Here is a 19,055-nt window from a genome sequence, read left to right as displayed (position 1 = left end):
CGCCCTCCGCTTGTCAGCCACTGCCGCTCCCAGACAGTCCTTTGTGACAAAGCTCTGCTGGAGTCTCTCCACGAAGTCATCCCAGTCCTCACCCACACAGTAATGTTCCTCTGTGCTACCGGTGGTCATCCTCGTGGTTTAGTGATTCCCATTTCTCGTCGCCAAATGTAGTGTCTCTGCACCTTACTACAAAATCATATGAGGCATGTACTGCAGACACAGTCACTATGTGACCTTAACCTTTATTCCCAGGACCAAGGAGTGCTGACCCTGGGTGGGACCTCCCCTTTTATACCTGGAAACCCAGGTGAGAGTGTCTCCCACAAGTTCACCCCCTGTGGTCAGGGTGTTCATTTCTAGGGTATAAGTACAGAGTACAGGAGTTGCATGAAGGTTACAGTTACATGAAGATTACCGTAGCATGATGGTTACATACATGACATCACCTCCCCCCTTACACCTTTTTGTGTCAATGGTTACATACATGACAGATACAAAGCCCATGAGGCTTTCAGTGCAATGGGTGCTGCAGCACTCACACTGTAATGAAGTACAGAATGACAGAGCTCCTGGTGACACTGCTCCAGGCTCCTGTTCTTGCAAAGAATCGCTCTGATACCTGAGCACCCCACGTATCACCTGGCATCCGCTCAGGTGTGAAAATGAATTGGTTGTCACGGTGATGCCTTTCCTGGCTGAGGATACACAGACACACGAGATTGCAGCTCCCAGTGTGCGTGAAGCACGTCAGGAGATGGGTGAAGATAAAGGGAGAGGGTAAGGGAGGTTTGAAAGGAGTGAGGAGTGAAGAGAGTGAGTGAGGGCAGGACTGCAGTGAGTGAAGGTTGCAGGCAGGGGGAAGTGCCACAGTTATACTGACGGATGCGCACCATCAGCAGGTAATGTTTAAAGAACACAATCAGAGTTAGAAACAGGACATCAATGTATTTTTGGAGACTGAGGAGACAAAAAAGGCCAAGAGGAAAGAGCAGACAGGTAGACAGATTGAAGGAGTGAAGTACCATTTAATTCTACATCACCTTTTCTCACTGTTCAAACAGATCAGAACAACATTTGCACAGATAGAGGAGGATTGGCGGGCCAGCCTGGCGTGTTGAGTTGTCCCGGACAGGATGAAGGCTGGGATGTTGCACACTGACCATTGACACACTCTACTGCGGGGGAAGCCGACCCACGTCCCCGTGGACCAGTCCAACGTGGTCCGTGTGTTCATCAGCTCCACATTCACACATTCAGTAATCAACAACTGTCTCTCCTGTCTGTCATGCTTTAAATGAGGTAGAGAGTCAAGGCACCCATGGGTGCCAAGGAGACTGCGAGGTGCCAAGGTTTGATCCCCGGTCCAGGCCGGGTTAGCTAAACTCAGTTGCGGCCACCGTAGGGAATCAACATCTGGCAGAATATCTGCTCCCACCACTATACAGTGAGAGTAATGGGAAATGTGTGGCCCCCATGGGTGAATATCCTGCTGTAACTCACTGTCGAGGCCACACGGACTGAGATAGCAGAGTATAGCGAGATGGAGAGAAAAATGGTTTGGAAATACAGCCCTGAAAACAGTATTTGTTTCGCCTTTAGTAGTTTTGTTCTGTGGAAGCTATATAATCGGTGGGCAGATCCACCATCCAGTTGTCTCAGGTGAGGAGAACGGGGGTGGATATCTGATAACAACAGGCGTGGCAGGACGTAAATGCGAGGTTACATGAAGTGTATGCCATGGTTGATGGATATACGTACAGTGTGAACGGAGAGATAACCAGTGATGATGATGATGAGGCAGGAATCTCCTGAAGTGTGTTCAGGTGAACTTTCTGTGTTTCCAGCCCAACGAGGGAGGAGGCATTGCTGGATCTGGTTCTGGGGAATGAGGTGGGTCAAGTGGAGCTAGTGTCAATAGGGGAACATTTAGGGAACAGTGATCATAGTATCATAACGTTTAAATTAGCTATGGAAAAGAATAGGGAGCAATCTAGAGTAAAAATATTTAACTGGAGAAGGCCAATTTCAGTGGGATGAGAACGGATCTGACCTGGGTAAATTGGAATCAAAGATTGGCAGGTAAAACTATAATGGGGCAATGGTCTGCCTTTAAAGAGTAAATAATTCAGATGCAGTCGAGGTACATTCCCACTAGGGGGAAAGGCAGGGCAACTCAAGTTAGAGCTCCCTGGATGACGAAACAAATAGAGAATATGGTGAAGCATGAAAAGAAGCATGTATGACAGAGGTCAGGTCGAGAATACAAGTGAGAATCAGGCTGAATATAGAAAGTTCAGAGGGGAAATGAAAAAGGAAATAAGAATAGCAAAGAGAGGGTATGAGAACAGAATGGCAGCCAACATAAAAGTTAATGCCAAAGTCTTCAATAATCATATAATTAGTAAACGGGTAGTAAGCGGAGAGGTGGGGCCGATTAGGGACCAAAAAGGAGAGCTGTGCTGGAGGCAGAGGGTATGGCTGAGTACTTTGCATCTGTCTTCACCAAGGAAGAAGATGCTGCCACAGACATAGTGAAAGAGGAGGTAGTGGAGATACTGGATGGAATAAAAATTGATAAAGAGGAGGTACTAGAAAGGTTGGCTGTACTTAAAGTAGATTAGTCACCAGGACCAGAAGGGATGCATCCTAGGACCCTGAAGGGAGTGAAGGAAGAAATTGCGAAGGTACTGGCCATAATCTTCCAATCCTCCATAGATATGGGGGTGGTGCCAAAGGACTGGAGAATTGCAAATGTTACAGCCTTGCTCAAAAAAGGGTGTGAGGATAAACCCAGAAACTACGGGCCGGTCAGTTTAACCTCGGGAGCGGGGAAGCTTTTAGAAACAATAATCAGGGACAAAATTAACAGTCACTTGGACAAGTGTGATTAATTAAGGAAAGCCAGCACGGATTTGTTAAAGGCAAATTGTGTTTAACTTACTTGGTAAGAATTTTTGATAAGATAACAAAGAGGGTTGATGCAGTTGATGTAGTGTATATGAATTTCCAAAAATAGATTTGACAACAATAGGCTTACCAGCAAAGTTGAAGCCCATGGATGGCACAATTTCAAAATTTGCAGATGACACAAAACTTGGAAATATAATGAACGGTGAGGAGGTTAGTGATAGACTTCAGGAAGACATAGACAGGTTGGCAGGTTGGTGGAATGGGCAGACACGTGGCAGATGAAATTTAATGCAGAAAAGTGAGAAGTGATACATTTTGGTAGAAAGAATGAGGAGAGGCAAGATAAACTGAAGGGTACAATCCTAAAGGGGGTGCATGAACAGAGCGACCTGGGGGTGTATGTGCATAAATTGTTGAAGGTGGCAGGGCAGGTTGAGAAAGCAGTTAAAAAGGCTTATGGGATCCTGCGCTTCATAAATAAAGGTCTAGGGACCGAATTTGATCACCTTACCGCCCGCTGCCACCGACATTCCTCCTGAAGATCCACCCAGTGCCACTTTCGGGGTGGCCTGGAGCGGGCGGGAGGGGAGAGCCGCCAGGAACCGCCTGCTGACATCAGTGGATAGCCGAGTGGCACAATTGAGCTCCCGCCCGCCGAGCTCCCAGATTCCTGCGGGCGGGAGTCGGTGGGAGTCAGCGCCGGACCGGGGGTGGACCGCTGGCTGGAGGCTGGTCTGTCCCCGACGATAGGTAGGAAGATTTTCACAGCGACTTACCTCAACGGTGTCCCCTGAAGATCTTCCGCTGGATTTTTTAAAATCTGATAATTTAAATTTTCAGGTCATTGGCCCTTGGGCGGCAAGCGCATCTGTCGCCAAGAATGAAACTACCCACGAGCTACCGTCCAGAGTGGTGGCGTAAGTCGCAGATTTACCGCCTGACGATCTTCGAGGGACCTGGGTGATGAAAACCCCGCCCAAAGAACCATCAGGGACTTCGGCGGCCATCGGCGGTCCTTTGGGTGGGCGGAGGCCTTCACCAAATTCAGGCCCATAGAGTACAAAAGTATGGAAATTATGATGAACCTTTATAAAACACTGCTTCAGCCCCAACTGGAGTATTGTGTCCAATTCTGGGCACCACACTTTAGGAAAGCCTTAGAGAGGGTGCAGAAAGGATTTAGAAACTAGAAATTTATAACGCAGAAGGAGGCCATTTCGGCCCATCATGTCTGCGCCGGCCGACAAAGAGCCCAAGCACGGCCCTTAGTCAGCAGCCCTAAAGGTTACATATAAACCTATGAACAATGGCGTAAAGGCGAAGAGCACCCAGCCCAACCAATCTGTGTCACCACAACTGAGAAACCCCTTATACTGAAACATTCTATATTCCACCCCAATCGGAACCATGTGATCTCCTGGGAGAGGCAAAAACCAGATAAAAACCCAGGCCAATTGAGGGAGAAAAAATCTGGGAAAATTCCTCTCTGACCCATCCAGGCAATCGAAACTAGTCCAGGAGATCACCCTGGCCATATTCTATTCCCTGCAGTACTTACCATTATATCTGCGCCGACCAACAAAAGGTCATCCAGTCTAATCCCAATTACCAGCTCTAGGTCTGTAACCCTGCAGGTTACTGCACTTTACGCACCCATCCAACCATCACTTAAAAGTGGTGAGGGTTTCTGCATTAACCACTCTTCCAGGCAGCGAGTTCCAGATCCCCACAACCTTCTGTGTAAAGAAGCCACCCCTCAAATCCCCTCTAAACCTTCCACCAACCTTAAAACTATGCCCCCTCCACCAATGGAAATAGATACTTACTATCCACTATGTCCAGGCCCCTCAATATTTTGTACACCTCGATGAGGTCTCCTCTCAACCTCCTCTGTTCCAATGAGAACAAACCCAGCCTATCCAATCGGTCCTCATAACTAAGATTCTCCATTCCAGCTGTGGCCTAACCAAAGTATTATAGAATTTAAGCAGACCCTCCCTGCTCTTATATTCTATGCCTAGGCCAATAAAGGCAAGCATTCCGTATGCCTTCTTAACTACCTTATCCACCTGGCCTGCTACTTTCAGGGAATCTGTGGACCAATGGTGGAGCTTTGGAGGCGTGGCCTATTCAGTTGGAGCTTTGTTGCTGTGAGAGAAGGAGCTTGCTGTTGTTGCACCTGCCTGGAAAGCCTGTTGTGAGCCCTGTGAAACAGCCCAGGAAGAGGAGGAAGGAGCTTTCCACAATTCCAATTCATCCAGAGGGAGAGGAGGAGAGCAGAAAAATCAACAACCTTTAATACTGCAGCAGAGAGTTGGAGAGAGGGGGAAAAAAGAACAACTATCCAGTGTGGAAGGAGGGAGAAACTTCATCCACCAAAGGTGGGTGTGTTTTGGTGCATTCCCCTAAAGACTTTGTTGTATCGGTGGGGGGAGGAAAGAAGATTTGCTAGAGGGCCGGAACATCGCGGGGGGTGTGTGTGTGTGTGGAAGTGTGTGTGGGGGTCTTGCTTACAGCTAGGCCCCACACACCACTGAAGCACCCCTCCCCCATTGCCTAGTCTGGGATAGCTGGAGCTACCTGGCTGAAGAACTATTAATCACCTATTTAACATCGTTGGGAGTATGTGCCTGGGTGGCTCCAGCTGTCCCAGGTGAAGACATCTTCTCCCCCCACCCGAAGACCATCTACAAAGACTGTGTTTGTTTTTCCATCATCTGGGGAGTGCACCCCAAGAAAAACACCCACCCATCGCTGTGAGGTGAGACCTGCCCTCACAGCTTCCCTCTTTCCCACCCCCCGCTCTCTTTCTCTCTCTCTCTGTCTCTCCCCTCTCTCTCTGAGAGCCCTTTCCTCCTAATTGAAAAAAACAATTAAGACAACTGAGCAGAGGGAGCAAGGCCCCTCCCCAATTGTCAACTAGGGGAGAGGTGTGCCTCTATTAGAGCTCCCTCTGTTCAAACACCAACGAGGCCATTTAAGATCATTAAAGCCTGTGACTTTGGGGTGGGTGTGGCCCTTAAAGGGACCCCGTGATGGCGACCCGATCCACGCCGGTGGCAGGGCCAGCAAAGACAGATGCGCAGGCGGCGTCCACATCCACAGCGCCTCCTGCGCCTCCTGCTGCCCTGCCACCTTTCAGACTAATAACAAAGAAACACGGGGTCAAGAGCTACACTCACCCCACAATGAGCATTGAGGAGTGCGTGTGGGCGATGGCTGGGGTAGTCGGCCCCTCGGCCATTGTCGCAGCCTCCAAGATGTCTGGGAAGGCTGTATTCATCCTGGGGTCGGAGCGGGCGGTGTCCCTGGCCCTTAAAAAGGGGCTCACGGTGGGCGGGACATTCCTGCCGGTGGACCCTTTCGAGGCCACCGCGCAGAGGGTCATCCTTTCAAACGTCCCGCCCTTTGTTCCCGCTGGACTCTTCCTCCCTCACCTACACCAACTGGGGGAGGTAAGGTCAGGGATCAACACCATACCGCTCGGCCTCAGGGAGAACAGCCTGCGCCATGTGTTCTCCTTCCGCCGCCAGCTCTTTGTCCGGCTGGCGCGGGAGGAGACGACGGAGGGATCATTTAATGTGGTGCACGAGGGGACTGCCTACCGCGTCTTCTGGACATCGGACGGCGTGCGGTGCTATGCCTGTAGGGAGGTGGGGCATGTTCGTACGAACTGCCCCACCTCCAAGGCCGCCAAACCACTGAGGGCGGACAAGGCTGGCACCGCCGCCACCCCTCCCCCTAGTAGTGTCCGCGTGCCGGGAGCTGTGGGTGCGCGGGCATCGTCGGGGGCCTTTGTTTCCACGGCCTCCGGCGGGTGGGAGGGAGAGCATCAGATCGGAAAGAAGGCGCGGAGGAAGGCGAAACATCTCGAGGCGGGTCCCCTCAGTGCGTCAGACAATTTGATCACCGCGCTCAGCCCAACCCTGTCACCGGCGAGCGCGGGGTGCCCTGAGCCCGTGCCCGAGCCCTTGACCAATATCACAGAGGGGTTCGGGCGCGGGCAAGATAAGACAAAGGGCGGAGTGGAGAGGGAGGCCTCGGCAGACATGGAGGTCTCCCTGCCACCGCGCCCCCCAGGAACAAAAGGAGGTGCCGCTCCAATGAGGCGGAGGAGGAACAACATCCCTCCGCAGAGGAGTCGGTGTCCGCCGCGTGTCCCGCGTCCCCCACCAGCGCCCCCAAACTGCGCCGTATTCTGTTCACGCTGGGCTGGGGGGTGGCGGCGGGAGGGGGAAGAACAACAACCCTCGCCCCCTACTTTGGAGCTGGGGTACTTGGAGGACCTGGAGAATTTCTTTGGCCGGGTCTCTCCGTGTTCCCCGGTTCCTGGGGCGGAGGAGGAACCCCTTCCGCTGTCGCTTCCCGACCCAGCACTGCTTTTAAAAGAGCCCAGTGGGGACTCCTCTGCCGACGATCCTGGGGGTGGGATCGGGGCAGAGCCAGGGTCGGATGGAGCGGCCGGGCCGTTTGCCGTACCTCATGCGGTCGACGGGCCGGCTGCTGGCGGCGACCTCCCGGAGGGGGATGGGGACTCGGTGGGGGACGAGGGAGAAGATCTCGAGTCCATCGCCAGTGAGGCGGTGGATCTCCTCGTGCCCGCCGCTGAGTCCCCCCTCATTCCTGCAAAGGAACTCCGGGAATTTTTGGTCCAGAGCCAGGGTCGCCACAACCGAACCCATCTGGCCCTGGAAAGATAGTCCGAGCCGGGTCTGCTCATCGCGTCCGTCCGCGCCGCCGCTAAAACCATGGCCGCGGGCGGGCACTTATCAAAGGCGCAAGGCCTTAAGCTGCGCCGGCTCAAAAGGTTCCTCGCTGGGCTGCTGAAGGAGTGGAGGTCAACAAACGACTCCACTCCCCTCCACAATAAGTTAAGGTAGAGGTTGCACTATGCTTTTGTCATGAAGATAACCATAGCCAGCCTCAACATCAACGGCGGCAGAGAGGCACGCCGTAGATTTAACAATTTTTCGCTCCTGCGGGAGGGGAAATATGCGGTGTGCTTCCTGCAAGAAACTTACACCGTTCCGGGAGACGAAGCCACGTGGCTCCTGGAATGGCAAGGAGAGGTCCGCATGAGCCACCTCACCGCCACTTCTAGTGGGGTGGCCATCTTGTTGGCCCCGCATTTTCAGCCGGAGATCTTGGGGGTCGAGGAGCCCGTACCAGGCCGCTTGCTGCACGTCACGGTTTTCCTGGGGGACGTGCCGCTCCATCTCGTGAACGTGTACGCCCCACAGCCCGGCCCGCAGCAAACGCGCTTCTTCGAAGAAGTGTCCGCTCTTCTTGGCTCCGTTGACATCGGCGACTGCATTGTCCTCGGGGGGGATTTTAACTGCACCCTCGAGGCGAGGGACCGCTCCGGTGCCCCGCAGAGCATGACGGTGATGGAGAAGTTGAGGGACCTGGTCGGGTCCTTCGACTTGGTGGACGTCTGGCGAAATCTCCACCCCGACTCCAGCGCCTTTACTTGGGTGAGGCCTGGAGTAGGATGGTCCAGAGTCGACCGCCTTTACGTGTCTCGGGCGTACGTTTCCTGCATCCCGGCGGCCTCCATGCGGCCGGTGCCGTGTTCGGACCACCACCTGGTGTGGGCGGAGCTCGCTTTGCTCCGCGCGAGGACGGGGTCCGCGTACTGGCATTTTAACAACCAGCTGCTGGAGGACGTGCGATTCCAGGACTCGTTCCGTCGATTCTGGTCCGACTGGAGAAGGAAGCAGGGAGGCTTCCCCTCCTTGAGGCTATGGTGGGACGTGGGTAAGGCTCACGTCCGTGTCTTCTGTCAAGAGTACGCGAGGGGGTCGACCAAGAGGTGGGCGGCCAGGGTCAGGCACCTAGAAAAAGAGATGCTCGATCTGGAGTCCCGTCTCGGTCAAGTCGTCGGGGACCCGGCCCTGCGGACGGTGTACGAAGCGAAGAAGGCCGCGCTGAAGGACCTGCAGCTCGTCGGGTCCCGATGCGCGTTCGTGAGGTCGCGGATCCGGTTCCTGCGGGATCTGGACCGCGGCTCCCCCTTCTTCTACTCGCTGGAAAAAAGGCAGAGTGTCCGTAAGCAGCTCTTGACGCTGCTGGCCGACGACGGCTCTCTCGTCTCGGATCCGGAGGGCGTCAACAACAGGGTCCGTGAATATTACGGGGCTCTGTTCTCTCCGGATCCGTCCAGCGAGGAAGCGCGTAGAGTTTTGTGGGAGGACCTGCCGAAGGTCAGCCCGGAGGGCGCCGAAAATCTGGAAGCTCCGCTAAGCCTGGCGGAGCTGACCGGCGCCCTCGACCGGCTCTCGAGGGGAAAAGCCCCGGGGCTGGACGGGCTGACCGTGGAGTTCCACAGGGCGTTCTGGGACATCCTGGAGGGCGACTACGCGCGGGTCCTGGGGGAAAGTCTGGCAACCGGGGAGATGCCCCTCTCTTGGCGCAGGGCAGTCATCGTCCTGCTACCTAAGAAGGGCGATCTCCGCCTCCTTAAGAACTGGTGCCCAGTCTCCCTCCTCAGCACGGACTACAAAATCTTCGCCAGGGCGATGTCTGCTCGCCTTGGCGCCGTGCTGGACCACATGATCCACCCCGACCAGTCCGACACGGTCCCGGGCCGGACAATCCACGATAACATCTATCTGGTCCGGGACCTGATCCATCATTCCCAGGAGGCTGGTCTGTCGGTCGCCTTCCTATCTCTCGACCAAGAGAAGGCGTTCGACAGGGTGGATCACGACTATCTGTTCGGAACTCTGCGCCCTTTCGGGTTCGGGGCGCATTTCGTCGCCCGGATCCGACTTTTGTATGCCGCCGCGGAGTGTCTGATTAAGGTTAACGGGTCCTTGACGGCCCTCCTTCACTTTGGGAGAGGGGTGCGCCAGGGATGCCCCATGTCCGGCCAGTTATATGCCATCTGCGTGGAGCCTTTCCTGCGCCTCCTGCGGACGAGGTTGACGGGACTGGCTCTGCAAGGGCCGGGCGTGGAGGTCGTCCTCTCGGCTTACGCCGATGACGTGCTCCTCGCGGTAGAGGATCCCGCTGACCTGCGGAGGATGCGTGAATGCCAGGATATTTACTCGGCCGCATCCTCTGCCAGAATCAACTGGGAGAAATGTTCCGGACTCCTGGTGGGTCAGTGGCGGGTGAACTCCCTGCCGGAGGAGCTCAGGCCTTTTGCCTGGAGCACGACCCATCTCCTCTATCTGGGAGTCTACCTCAGCCCCGACGAGGAAGCCTGGCCGGCGAATTGGCAAGAGCTGGAGGCCAAGGTTGCCGCTCGCCTAGGGCGCTGGACAGGACTGCTCCGAGTGCTGTCCTACAGGGGTCGAGCGCTAGTCATAAACCAGCTGGTGGCCGCCATGCTGTGGTACCGGCTGGTCACTTTGACCCCTCCCCCTGCGTTTGTCACCAAGATACAGAAGAAGCTGGTGGACTTCTTCTGGAACAACAGGAAGCACTGGGTCTCTGCCGCAGTCCTGAGTCTCCCGCTTGGGGAGGGCGGTCAGTCGTTGGTGTGCATCAACACCCAGCTCGCGACTTTCCATCTTCAGACCCTGCAGAGATACCTTTACGTCGAGCCCCCTCCTAGGTGGCGTGCTCTGGCGACGTATTTCTTCCGCAGGCAGCACGGCCTCAACTACGACACGCAGCTCCTGTTTGTGAGCTTGGGGGGGCGTCAGGACCGCCTTTCAAGAGCTGCTTGTGTTTTACAAGGAACTCACCAGGGTCTGGAACAAAGTCTCCACCAAGCGCACCTCTCCACCGGCTGGAGTGGCCGCTGTCCTGCAGGAGCTGCTGCTCGGGAATCCGTACCTCCACGGCCGAGGTTTTAGGTGGCGGTCAGACGAGAGGGCTGTGGCTGGTGAGGTGACCAGGGTCAGGGACCTGCTCGATGGCGGAGGAGCGGGCTGGATGGGGCCAGACACGCTGGCGCGGCGCCTAAATTCTGCCAACGTCCGCCGCACGGCCGATGCCATCGAGTCGCTAAAAACAGCTCTGGGTCTCGACTCCATTAGGCTCAAGCACGTGGGGAAATCCCGTCCGAACTGACCCCCGTCCGGACGGAATTCCTCATTGGCGCCAAACCCCGGAACCTCCCTCGGGAGCTGGAGCCTCACAACTTGAGCCACCTCGAGGAAATCCCCTCCGTGCCTTTCAGTTCCGCGTGGAGGGGTTTCCTGTACGGGCTGCTCCTGCACGCTCTCAACTTTGCCATCCTCGCCTGCCGTCCGGACATGCCATGGCGTACCATCTTGCTGTCCGGAGGAGGCGGGGGTCCCCGATGGAGGGCACTCTACGCGGGAGTCCTCCCACTATTTATCGGGGCTTGGCCTGGAGGGTGGTGCACGGAGCAGTGCCGTGCAATAAGTTTTTAAGCCGGTTCACGGGCTCCCAGGCTGCCTGCAATTTCTGCGGTCTGGATGAGTCCGTGTTCCATGTTTTTATTGAATGAACGAAGTTGCAGCCCCTGAAATTCTGGCTGCACTTCAGTCCCACACTCCTGATCTTTGGGCACCCTGTGCGGAAGGGAGCGGGTAGGTCCGAGGGCCTCCTCGTAGGACTGCTCCTGGGCATGGCCAAGAGTGCCATCAGCCGGTCCAGGCAGCGGACGGTCGAGGGGGTCGTTCAGCCTGACTGCCTGCCTCTCTTCCGCGCATACATCCGCACCAGGGTGTCCTTGGAGATGGAGCACGCGGTGTCCACCGGTACGCTCGCGGCCTTCCGCGAGAGGTGGGTGCCGGAGGGACAGGAGTGCATCATCACGCCCGGCAACCAAATTTTAATTTGATTTTATGTTTTAAAGTTTAATTTGTTTTAATTGCTGGTGTTTTTAGTGTCCCCCTCCCCTTTTATAGGGGGCACTTCGAGAAAAAATATGATTTTAGTGCCCCAAAAAAAACTTTACAAAAAACAAAAACACAAAAAAAACAAAAAAAACACAAAATAAAAGGGTCTTGGAAATGTTTGGTGTGCCCCCCAGATCGGGGGGACACGATTTAATGATTTAATGTTTTAGTTTCCTTCCAAAAAGAGTTCTGTGGACCAATGGTGGAGCTTTGGAAGCGTGGCCTGATCATTTGGAGCCTGGAGCAGTGAGAGAAGTAGCTCCCTGCTGTTGCTCCTGCCTGGAAGGCCTTTATGAGCCATGTGAAACAGCCCAGGAAGAGGAGGAAGGGACTTACTACAATTCCAATTCATCCAGAGGGAGAGGAGGAGAGTAGAAAATTCAACAACCTTTAATACTGCTGCAGAGAGTTGGAGAGAGGGGGAAAAAGAACAACAACTATCCAGTGTGGAAGGAGGGAGAAACTTCATCAACCAAAGGTGGGTGTGTTTTGGTGCATTCCCCTAAAGACTTTGTTGTATCGGTGGGGGGAGAAAAGAAGCTTTCTTCGAGGCCCGGAACATCGCGGTGGGTGTGTGTGTGTGGAAATGTGTGTGGGGGTCTTGCTTTCAGCTAGGCCCCACACACCACTGAAGCACCCCTCCCCCATAGCCTAGCCTGGGATAGCTGGAGCTACCTGGCTGAAGTATTACTAATCACCCTATTTAACATCGTTGGGAGTGTGTGCCTGGGTGGCTCCAGCTGCCCCAGGTGAAGACATCTTCTCCCCCCACCCGAAGACCATCTACAAACACCCACCCGTCACTGTGAGGGGAGACCTGCCCTCGCAGCTTCCCTCTTTCCCACCCCCCGCACTCTTTCTCTCTCTCTCTCTGTCTCTCCCCTCTCTCTCTGAGAGCCCTTTCCTCCTTAATTGAAAAAAACAATTAAGACAACTGAGCAGAGGGAGCAAGGCCCCTCCCCAATTGTCAACCAGGGGAGAGGTGTGCCTCATTGAGAGCTCCTCTGCTCATACACTTAAACGAGGCCAATTAAGAACATTAAGGCCTGTGACTTTGGGGTGGGTGTAGCCCTTAAAGGGACCCTGTGATGGCGACCACATCCACGCCGGTGGCAGGGCCAGCTAAGACGTACGCGCAGGCGGCGTCCACATCCACGGCGCCTCCTGCGCCTCCTGCTGCCCTGCCACCATTCAGACTTAGAACAAAAAAACACGGGGTCAAGAGCTACACTCACCCCACAATGAGCATCGAGGAGTGCGTGCGGGCGATGGCTGGGGTAGTCGGCCCCTCGGCCATTGTCGCAGCCTCCAAGATGTCTGGGAAGGCTGTATTCTTCCTGGGGTCGGAGCGGGCGGTGTCCCTGGCCCTTGAAAAGAGGCTCACGGTTGGCGGGACGTTCCTGCCGGTGGACCCTCTTGAGGCTAACGCACAGAGGGTCATCCTTTCTAATGTCCCGCCCTTTGTTCCCGCTGGGCTCCTCCTCCCTCACGACACCAACTGGGGGAGGTAAGGTCGGGGATCAACCCCATACCGCTCGGCCTCAGGGAGAACAGCCTGCGCCACGTGTTCTCCTTCCACCGCCAGCTCTTTGTCCGGCTGGCACAGGAGGAGACGACAGAGGGTAGTTTTAATGTGGTGCACGAGGGGACTGCCTACCGCGTCTTCTGGACCTCGGACGGCGTGCGGTGCCATGCCTGCAGGGAGGTGGAGCATGTTCGTAAGAACTGCTCCGCCTCCAAGGCCGCCAAACCACCGAAGGCGGCCAAGGCTGGCGCCGCCGCCACCCCTCCCCCTAGTAGCGTCCGCTCGCTGGGAGCCGTGGGTGCGCGGGCATCATCGGCGGCCTTTGTTTTCACGGCCTCCGGCGGGGGGGAGGGAGAGCGTCCGATCGGAAAGAAGGCGCGGAGGAAGGGGAAACATCTCGAGGCTGGTCCCCTCAGTGCGCCAGACAGTTTGATCACCGCGCTCAGCCCAACCCAGTCATCGGCGAGCGCGGGGTGCCCTGAGCCCGTGCCCGAGCCCTTGACCAATACCGCAGAGGGGCTCGGGCACGGGCAAGATAAGAAAAAGGGGGGAGTTGAGCGGGAGGCCTCGGCAGACATGGAGGTCTCCCTGCCTCCGTGCACCCCCAGGAACAAAAGGAGGCGCCGCTCCAATGAGGCGGAGGGGGAACAACATTCCTCCGCGGAGGAGTCGGTGCCCGCCACATGTCCCGCGTCCCCCACCAGCGCCCCCAAGCTGCGCCATAGGCGGGAGGAGTCTGTCCCCGGGGAGGGTGAGGCAGTCGAGGCTGCCCAGCCTCTGCCTCCCGTGGATGGCGTGGAAAATCTGCCTGTCGTGGGGGGCGTGGGGCCAGCAGAGGAATGCGTTGCCGCCGGGTCGAGCGTCCCGGGGACTGAGGCGGGCGGGGCCGAAAATCCCGAACATGAGCCCGCCCAGCTATTAACCAACTTCCCCCGGGACTTGCTTGACTCGACAGAAAATGAAAATGTAAAATTGTTTAACATACATCCACACACTGGGCCGGGGGTTGGTGGCGGGGAGGGCGAGGAACACCAACCCTCGCCCCCTACTTTGGAGCTGGGAGACTGGGTAAACCTGGAGAATTTCCTAAACCAGGTCTCTCCGTGTTCCCCGGATCCTGGGGCGGAGGAGGAACCCCTTCCGCTGTCACTACCCGACCCAGCACCGCTTTTAAAAGAGCCCAGTGGGGACTCCTCTGCCGACGATCCTGGGGGTGGGATCGGGGCAGAGCCAGGGCCGGATGGAGTGGCCGGGCCGTTTGCCGTACCTCGTGCGGTCGACGGGCCGGCTGCTGGCGGCGACCTCCCGGAGGGGTATGGGGACTCGGTGGGGGACGAGGGAAAAGATCTCGAGTCCATCGCCAGTGAGGCGGTGGATCTCCTCGTGCCCGCCGCTGAGTCCCCCCTCATTCCTGAAAAGGAACTCCGGGACTTTTTGGTCCAGAGCCAGGATCGCCGCAACCGAACCCATCTGGCCCTGGAAAGATGGTCCGAGCCGGGGCTGCTCGTCGCGTCCGTCTGCGCCGCCGCTAAAACCATGGCCGCCGGCTCAAAAAGTTCCTCGCTGAGCTGCTGAAGGAGTGGAGGTCAACAAATGACTCCACTCCCCCCCCCCCCACCCCACAATAGGTTAGGTAGAGGTTGCACTAATCTCTTGTCATGAAGATAACCATCGCCAGCCTCAACATCAACGGCGGCAGAGAGGCACACCGTAGATTTAACAATTTTTCACTCCTGCGAGAGGAGAAATATGCGGTGTGCTTCCTGCAAGAAACCCACACCGTTCCGGGAGACGAAGCCACGTGGCTCCTGGAATGGCAAGGAGAGGTCCGCATGAGCCACCTCACCGCCACTTCTTGTGGGGTAGCCATCTTGCTGGCCCTGCATTTTCAGCCGGAGATCTTGGGGGTCGAGGAGCCCGTGCCAGGCCGCTTGCTGCACGTCACGGTTCGCCTGGGGGATGTGCCGCTCCATCTCGTGAACGTGTACGCCCCTCAGCCCGGCCCGCAGCAAACGCGCTTCTTCGAAGAAGTGTCCGCTCTTGTTGGCTCCGTCGACGTCGGCGACTGCATTGTCCTCGGGGGGGATTTTAACTGCACCCTCGAGGCGAGGGACCGCTCCGGTGCCCCGCAGAGCATGACGGCGATGGAGAAGTTGAGGGACCTGGTCGGGTCCTTCGACTTGGTGGATGTCTGGCGAAATCGCCATCCCGACTCCAGTGCCTTTACTTGGGTGAGTTCTGGAGTAGGATGGTCCAGAGTCGACCGCCTTTACGTGTCTCGGGCGTACGTTTCCTGCGTCCCGGCGGCCTCCATGCGGCCGGTGCCGTGTTCGGATCTCCACCTGATGTGGGCGGAGCTCGCTTCACTCCGCGCGAGGACGGGGTCCGCGTACTGGCACTTTAACAACCGGCTGCTGGAGGACGTGCGGTTCCAGGACACGTTCCGTCGTTTCTGGGCCGACTGGAGAAGGAAGCAGGGGGGCTTCCCCTCCTTGAGGCTATGGTGGGACGTGGGCAAGGCTCACGTCCGCGTCTTCTGTCAAGAGTACGCGAGGGGGTCGACCAAGAGGCGGGCGGCCAGGGTCGGGCGCCTAGAAAAAGAGGTGCTCGACCTGGAGTCCCGTCTCGGTCAAGTCGTCCAGGACCCGGCCCTGCGGATGGTGTACGAAGTGAAGAAGGCCGCGCTGAAGGACCTGCAGCTCGTCGGGTCCCGAGGCGCGTTCGTGAGGTCGCGGATCCGGTTCCTGCGGGATCTGGACCGCGGCTCCCCCTTCTTCTACTCGCTGGAAAAAAGACAGAGTGTCCATAAGCAGCTCTTGACGCTGCTGGCCGACGACGGCTCTCTCGTCTCGGATCCGGAGGGTGTCAACAACAGTGTCCGTCAATATTACGGGGCTCTGTTCTCTCTGGAGCCGTCCAGCGAGGAAGCGCGTAGAGTTTTGTGGGAGGACCTGCCGAAGGTCAGCCCGGAGGGCGCCGAAAATCTGGAAGCTCCGCTAAGCCTGGCGGAGCTGACTGGTGCCCTCGCCCGGCTCTCGAGGGGAAAAGCCCCGGGGCTGGACGGGCTGACCGTGGAGTTCCACAGCGCGTTCTGGGACGTCATGGGGGGCGACTACGCGCGGGTCCTGGGGGAAAGTCTGGCGACCGGGGAGATGCCCCTCTCTTGGCGCAGGGCAGTCATCGTCCTGCTGCCTAAGAAGGGCGATCTCCGCCTCCTTAAGAACTGGCGCCCGGTCTCCATCCTCTGCACGGACTACAAAATCTTCGCCAGGGCGATGTCTGCTCGCCTTGGCGCCGTGTTGGACCATGTGATCCACCCCAACCAGTCCTACACGGTCCCGGGCCGGACAATCCACGATAACATCCATCTGGTTCGGGACTTCATCCATCATTCCCAGGAGGCTGGTCTGTCGGTCGCCTTCCTATCCCTCGATCAAGAGAAGGCGTTCGACAGGGTGGATCACGACTATCTGCTCGGAACTCTGCGCGCTTTCGGGTTCGGGACGCATTTCGTCGCCCGGATCCGACTTTTGTACACCGCCGCGGAGTGTCTGATTAAGGTTAACGGGTCCTTGATGGCGCCCCTTCGCTTTGGGAGAGGGGTGCGCCAGGGATGCCCCATGTCCGGCCAGTTATATGCTATCTGCGTGGAGCCTTTCCCTGCGCCTCCTGCGGACAAGGTGACGGGACTGGCTCTGCAAGGGCCGGGCGTGGAGGTCATCCTCTCGGCTTACGCCGATGATGTGCTCCTCGCTGTAGAGGATCCCGCTGACCTGCGGAGGATGCGTGAGTGCCAGGAGATTTACTCGGCCGCATCCTCCACCAGGATCAACTGGGAGAAATGTTCCGGACTCCTGGTGGGTCAGTGGCGGGTGGACTCCCTGCCGGAGGAGCTCAGGCCTTTTGCCTGGAGCACGACCCATCTCCTCTATCTGGGAGTCTACCTTAGCCCCGACGAGGAAGCCTGGCCGGCGAACTGGCAGGAGCTGGAGGCCAAGGTCGCCGCTCGCCTAGGGCGCTGGACAGGACTGCTCCGAGTGCTGTCCTACAGGGGTCGAGCGCCAGTCATAAACCAGCTGGTGGCCGCCATGTTGTGGTACCGGCTGGTCACTTTGACCCCTCCCCCTGCGTTTGTCACCAAGATACAGAAGAAGCTGGTGGACTTCTTCTGGAACAACAGGAAGCACTGGGTCTCTGCCGCGGTCTTGTGTCTCCCGCTTGGGGAGGGCGGTCAGTCGTTGGTGTGCGTCAGCGCCCAGCTCGCGACTTTCCATCTTCAGACCCTGCAGAGATACCTTTACGTCGAGCCCCCTCCTAGGTGGCGTGCTCTGGCGACGTATTTCTTCCGCCAGCAGCACGGCCTCAACTACGACACGCAGCTCCTGTTTGGGAGCTTGGGGGGCGTCAGGACCGCCGTCCAGGAGCTGCCTGTGTTTTACAGGGAACTCACCAGGGTCTGGAACAAAGTCTCCACCAAGCGGAGCTCTCCACCGGCTGGAGTGGCCACTGTCCTGCAGGAGCCGCTGCTCGGGAATCCGTACCTCCACGACCGAGGTTTTAGGTGGCAGTCGGACGAGAGGGCTGTGGCTGGTGAGGTGACCAGTGTCAGGGACCTGCTCGATGGTGGAGGAGCGGGCTGTATGGCGCCAGACACGCTGGTGCGGCGCCTAAATTCCGCCAACGTCCGCCATGCGGCCGATGCCATCGAGTCGCTAAAAACAGCTCTGGGCCCTGACTCCGTTAGGTGCATCGAGGAGGCTCAAGCACGTGGGGAGATCCCGTCCGAACTGACCCTCGTCCGGACGGAATTCCTCATCGGCACCAAACCCCGGAACCTCCCTCGGGAGCCGGCGCCTCACAACTTGAGCCGCCTCGGGGAAATCCCCTCCGTGCCTTTCAGTTCCTGCACACTCTCAACTTTGCCATCCTCGCCTGCCGTCCGGACACGCCATGGCATACCATCTTGCCGTCCGGAGGAGGCGGGGGTCCCCGATGGAGGGCACTCTACGCGGGAGCCCTCCCACTATTTATCGGGGACTTCGCCTGGAGGGTGGTGCACGGAGCAGTGCCGTGCAATACATTTTTAAGCCGGTTCACGGGCTCCCAGGCCGCCTGCAATTTCTGTGTTCCATGTTTTTATCGAATGCACGAGGTTGCAGCCCCTGTTTTATTATTTGAAGGGGCTGCTCCTGAAATTCTGGCTGCATTTCAGTCCCACACTCCTGATCTTTGGGCACCCTGTGCGGAGGGGAGCGGTAGGTTCGAGGGCCTCCTCGTAGGACTGCTCCTGGGCACGGCCAAGAGTGCCATCAGCCGGTCCAGGCGGCGGGCGGTCGAGGGGGTCGTTCAACCTGACTGCCTGCCTCTCTTCCGCGCGTACATCCACGCCAGGGTGTCCTTGGAGATGGAGCACGCGGTGTCCACCGGTATGCTCGCGGCCTTCCGCGAGAGGTGGGCACCGGAGGGACTGGAGTGCATCATCACGCCCGACAACCACATTTTAATTTGATTTTATGTTTTAAAGTTTAATTTGTTTTAATTGCCGGTGTTTTTAGTGTCCCCCTCCCCTTTTATAGGGGAAACTTGGAGGGAAAAAAAAAAGAAAAAAAAAATTATTTTAGTGCCCCCAAAGAAAACTTAAAAAAAAACAAAACACAAGGGCCAGCTAAGACGTACGCGCAGGCGGCGTCCACATCCACGGTGCGGGCGATGGCTGGGGTAGTCGGCCCCTCGGCCATTGTTGCAGCCTCTAAGATGTCTGGAAAGGCTGTATTCTTCCTGGGGACGGAGCGGGCGGTGTC

At 57.1% G+C, this 19,055-nt stretch overlaps 1 pseudogene; it reads left to right on the top strand.

Annotated features, from left to right (window-relative positions):
• The first annotated feature begins 1,133 nt into the window (after nt 1–1,133).
• Nucleotides 1,134–19,055, top strand: part of LOC139281564 (NACHT domain- and WD repeat-containing protein 1-like) — a 120,326-nt pseudogene continuing 102,404 nt past the window's right edge.

Source organism: Pristiophorus japonicus, chromosome 15, assembly GCF_044704955.1.
Source record: "Pristiophorus japonicus isolate sPriJap1 chromosome 15, sPriJap1.hap1, whole genome shotgun sequence".
Classification (NCBI taxonomy): Eukaryota; Metazoa; Chordata; class Chondrichthyes; family Pristiophoridae; genus Pristiophorus; species Pristiophorus japonicus.
This window is presented reverse-complemented; position numbering and strand designations above follow the sequence as displayed.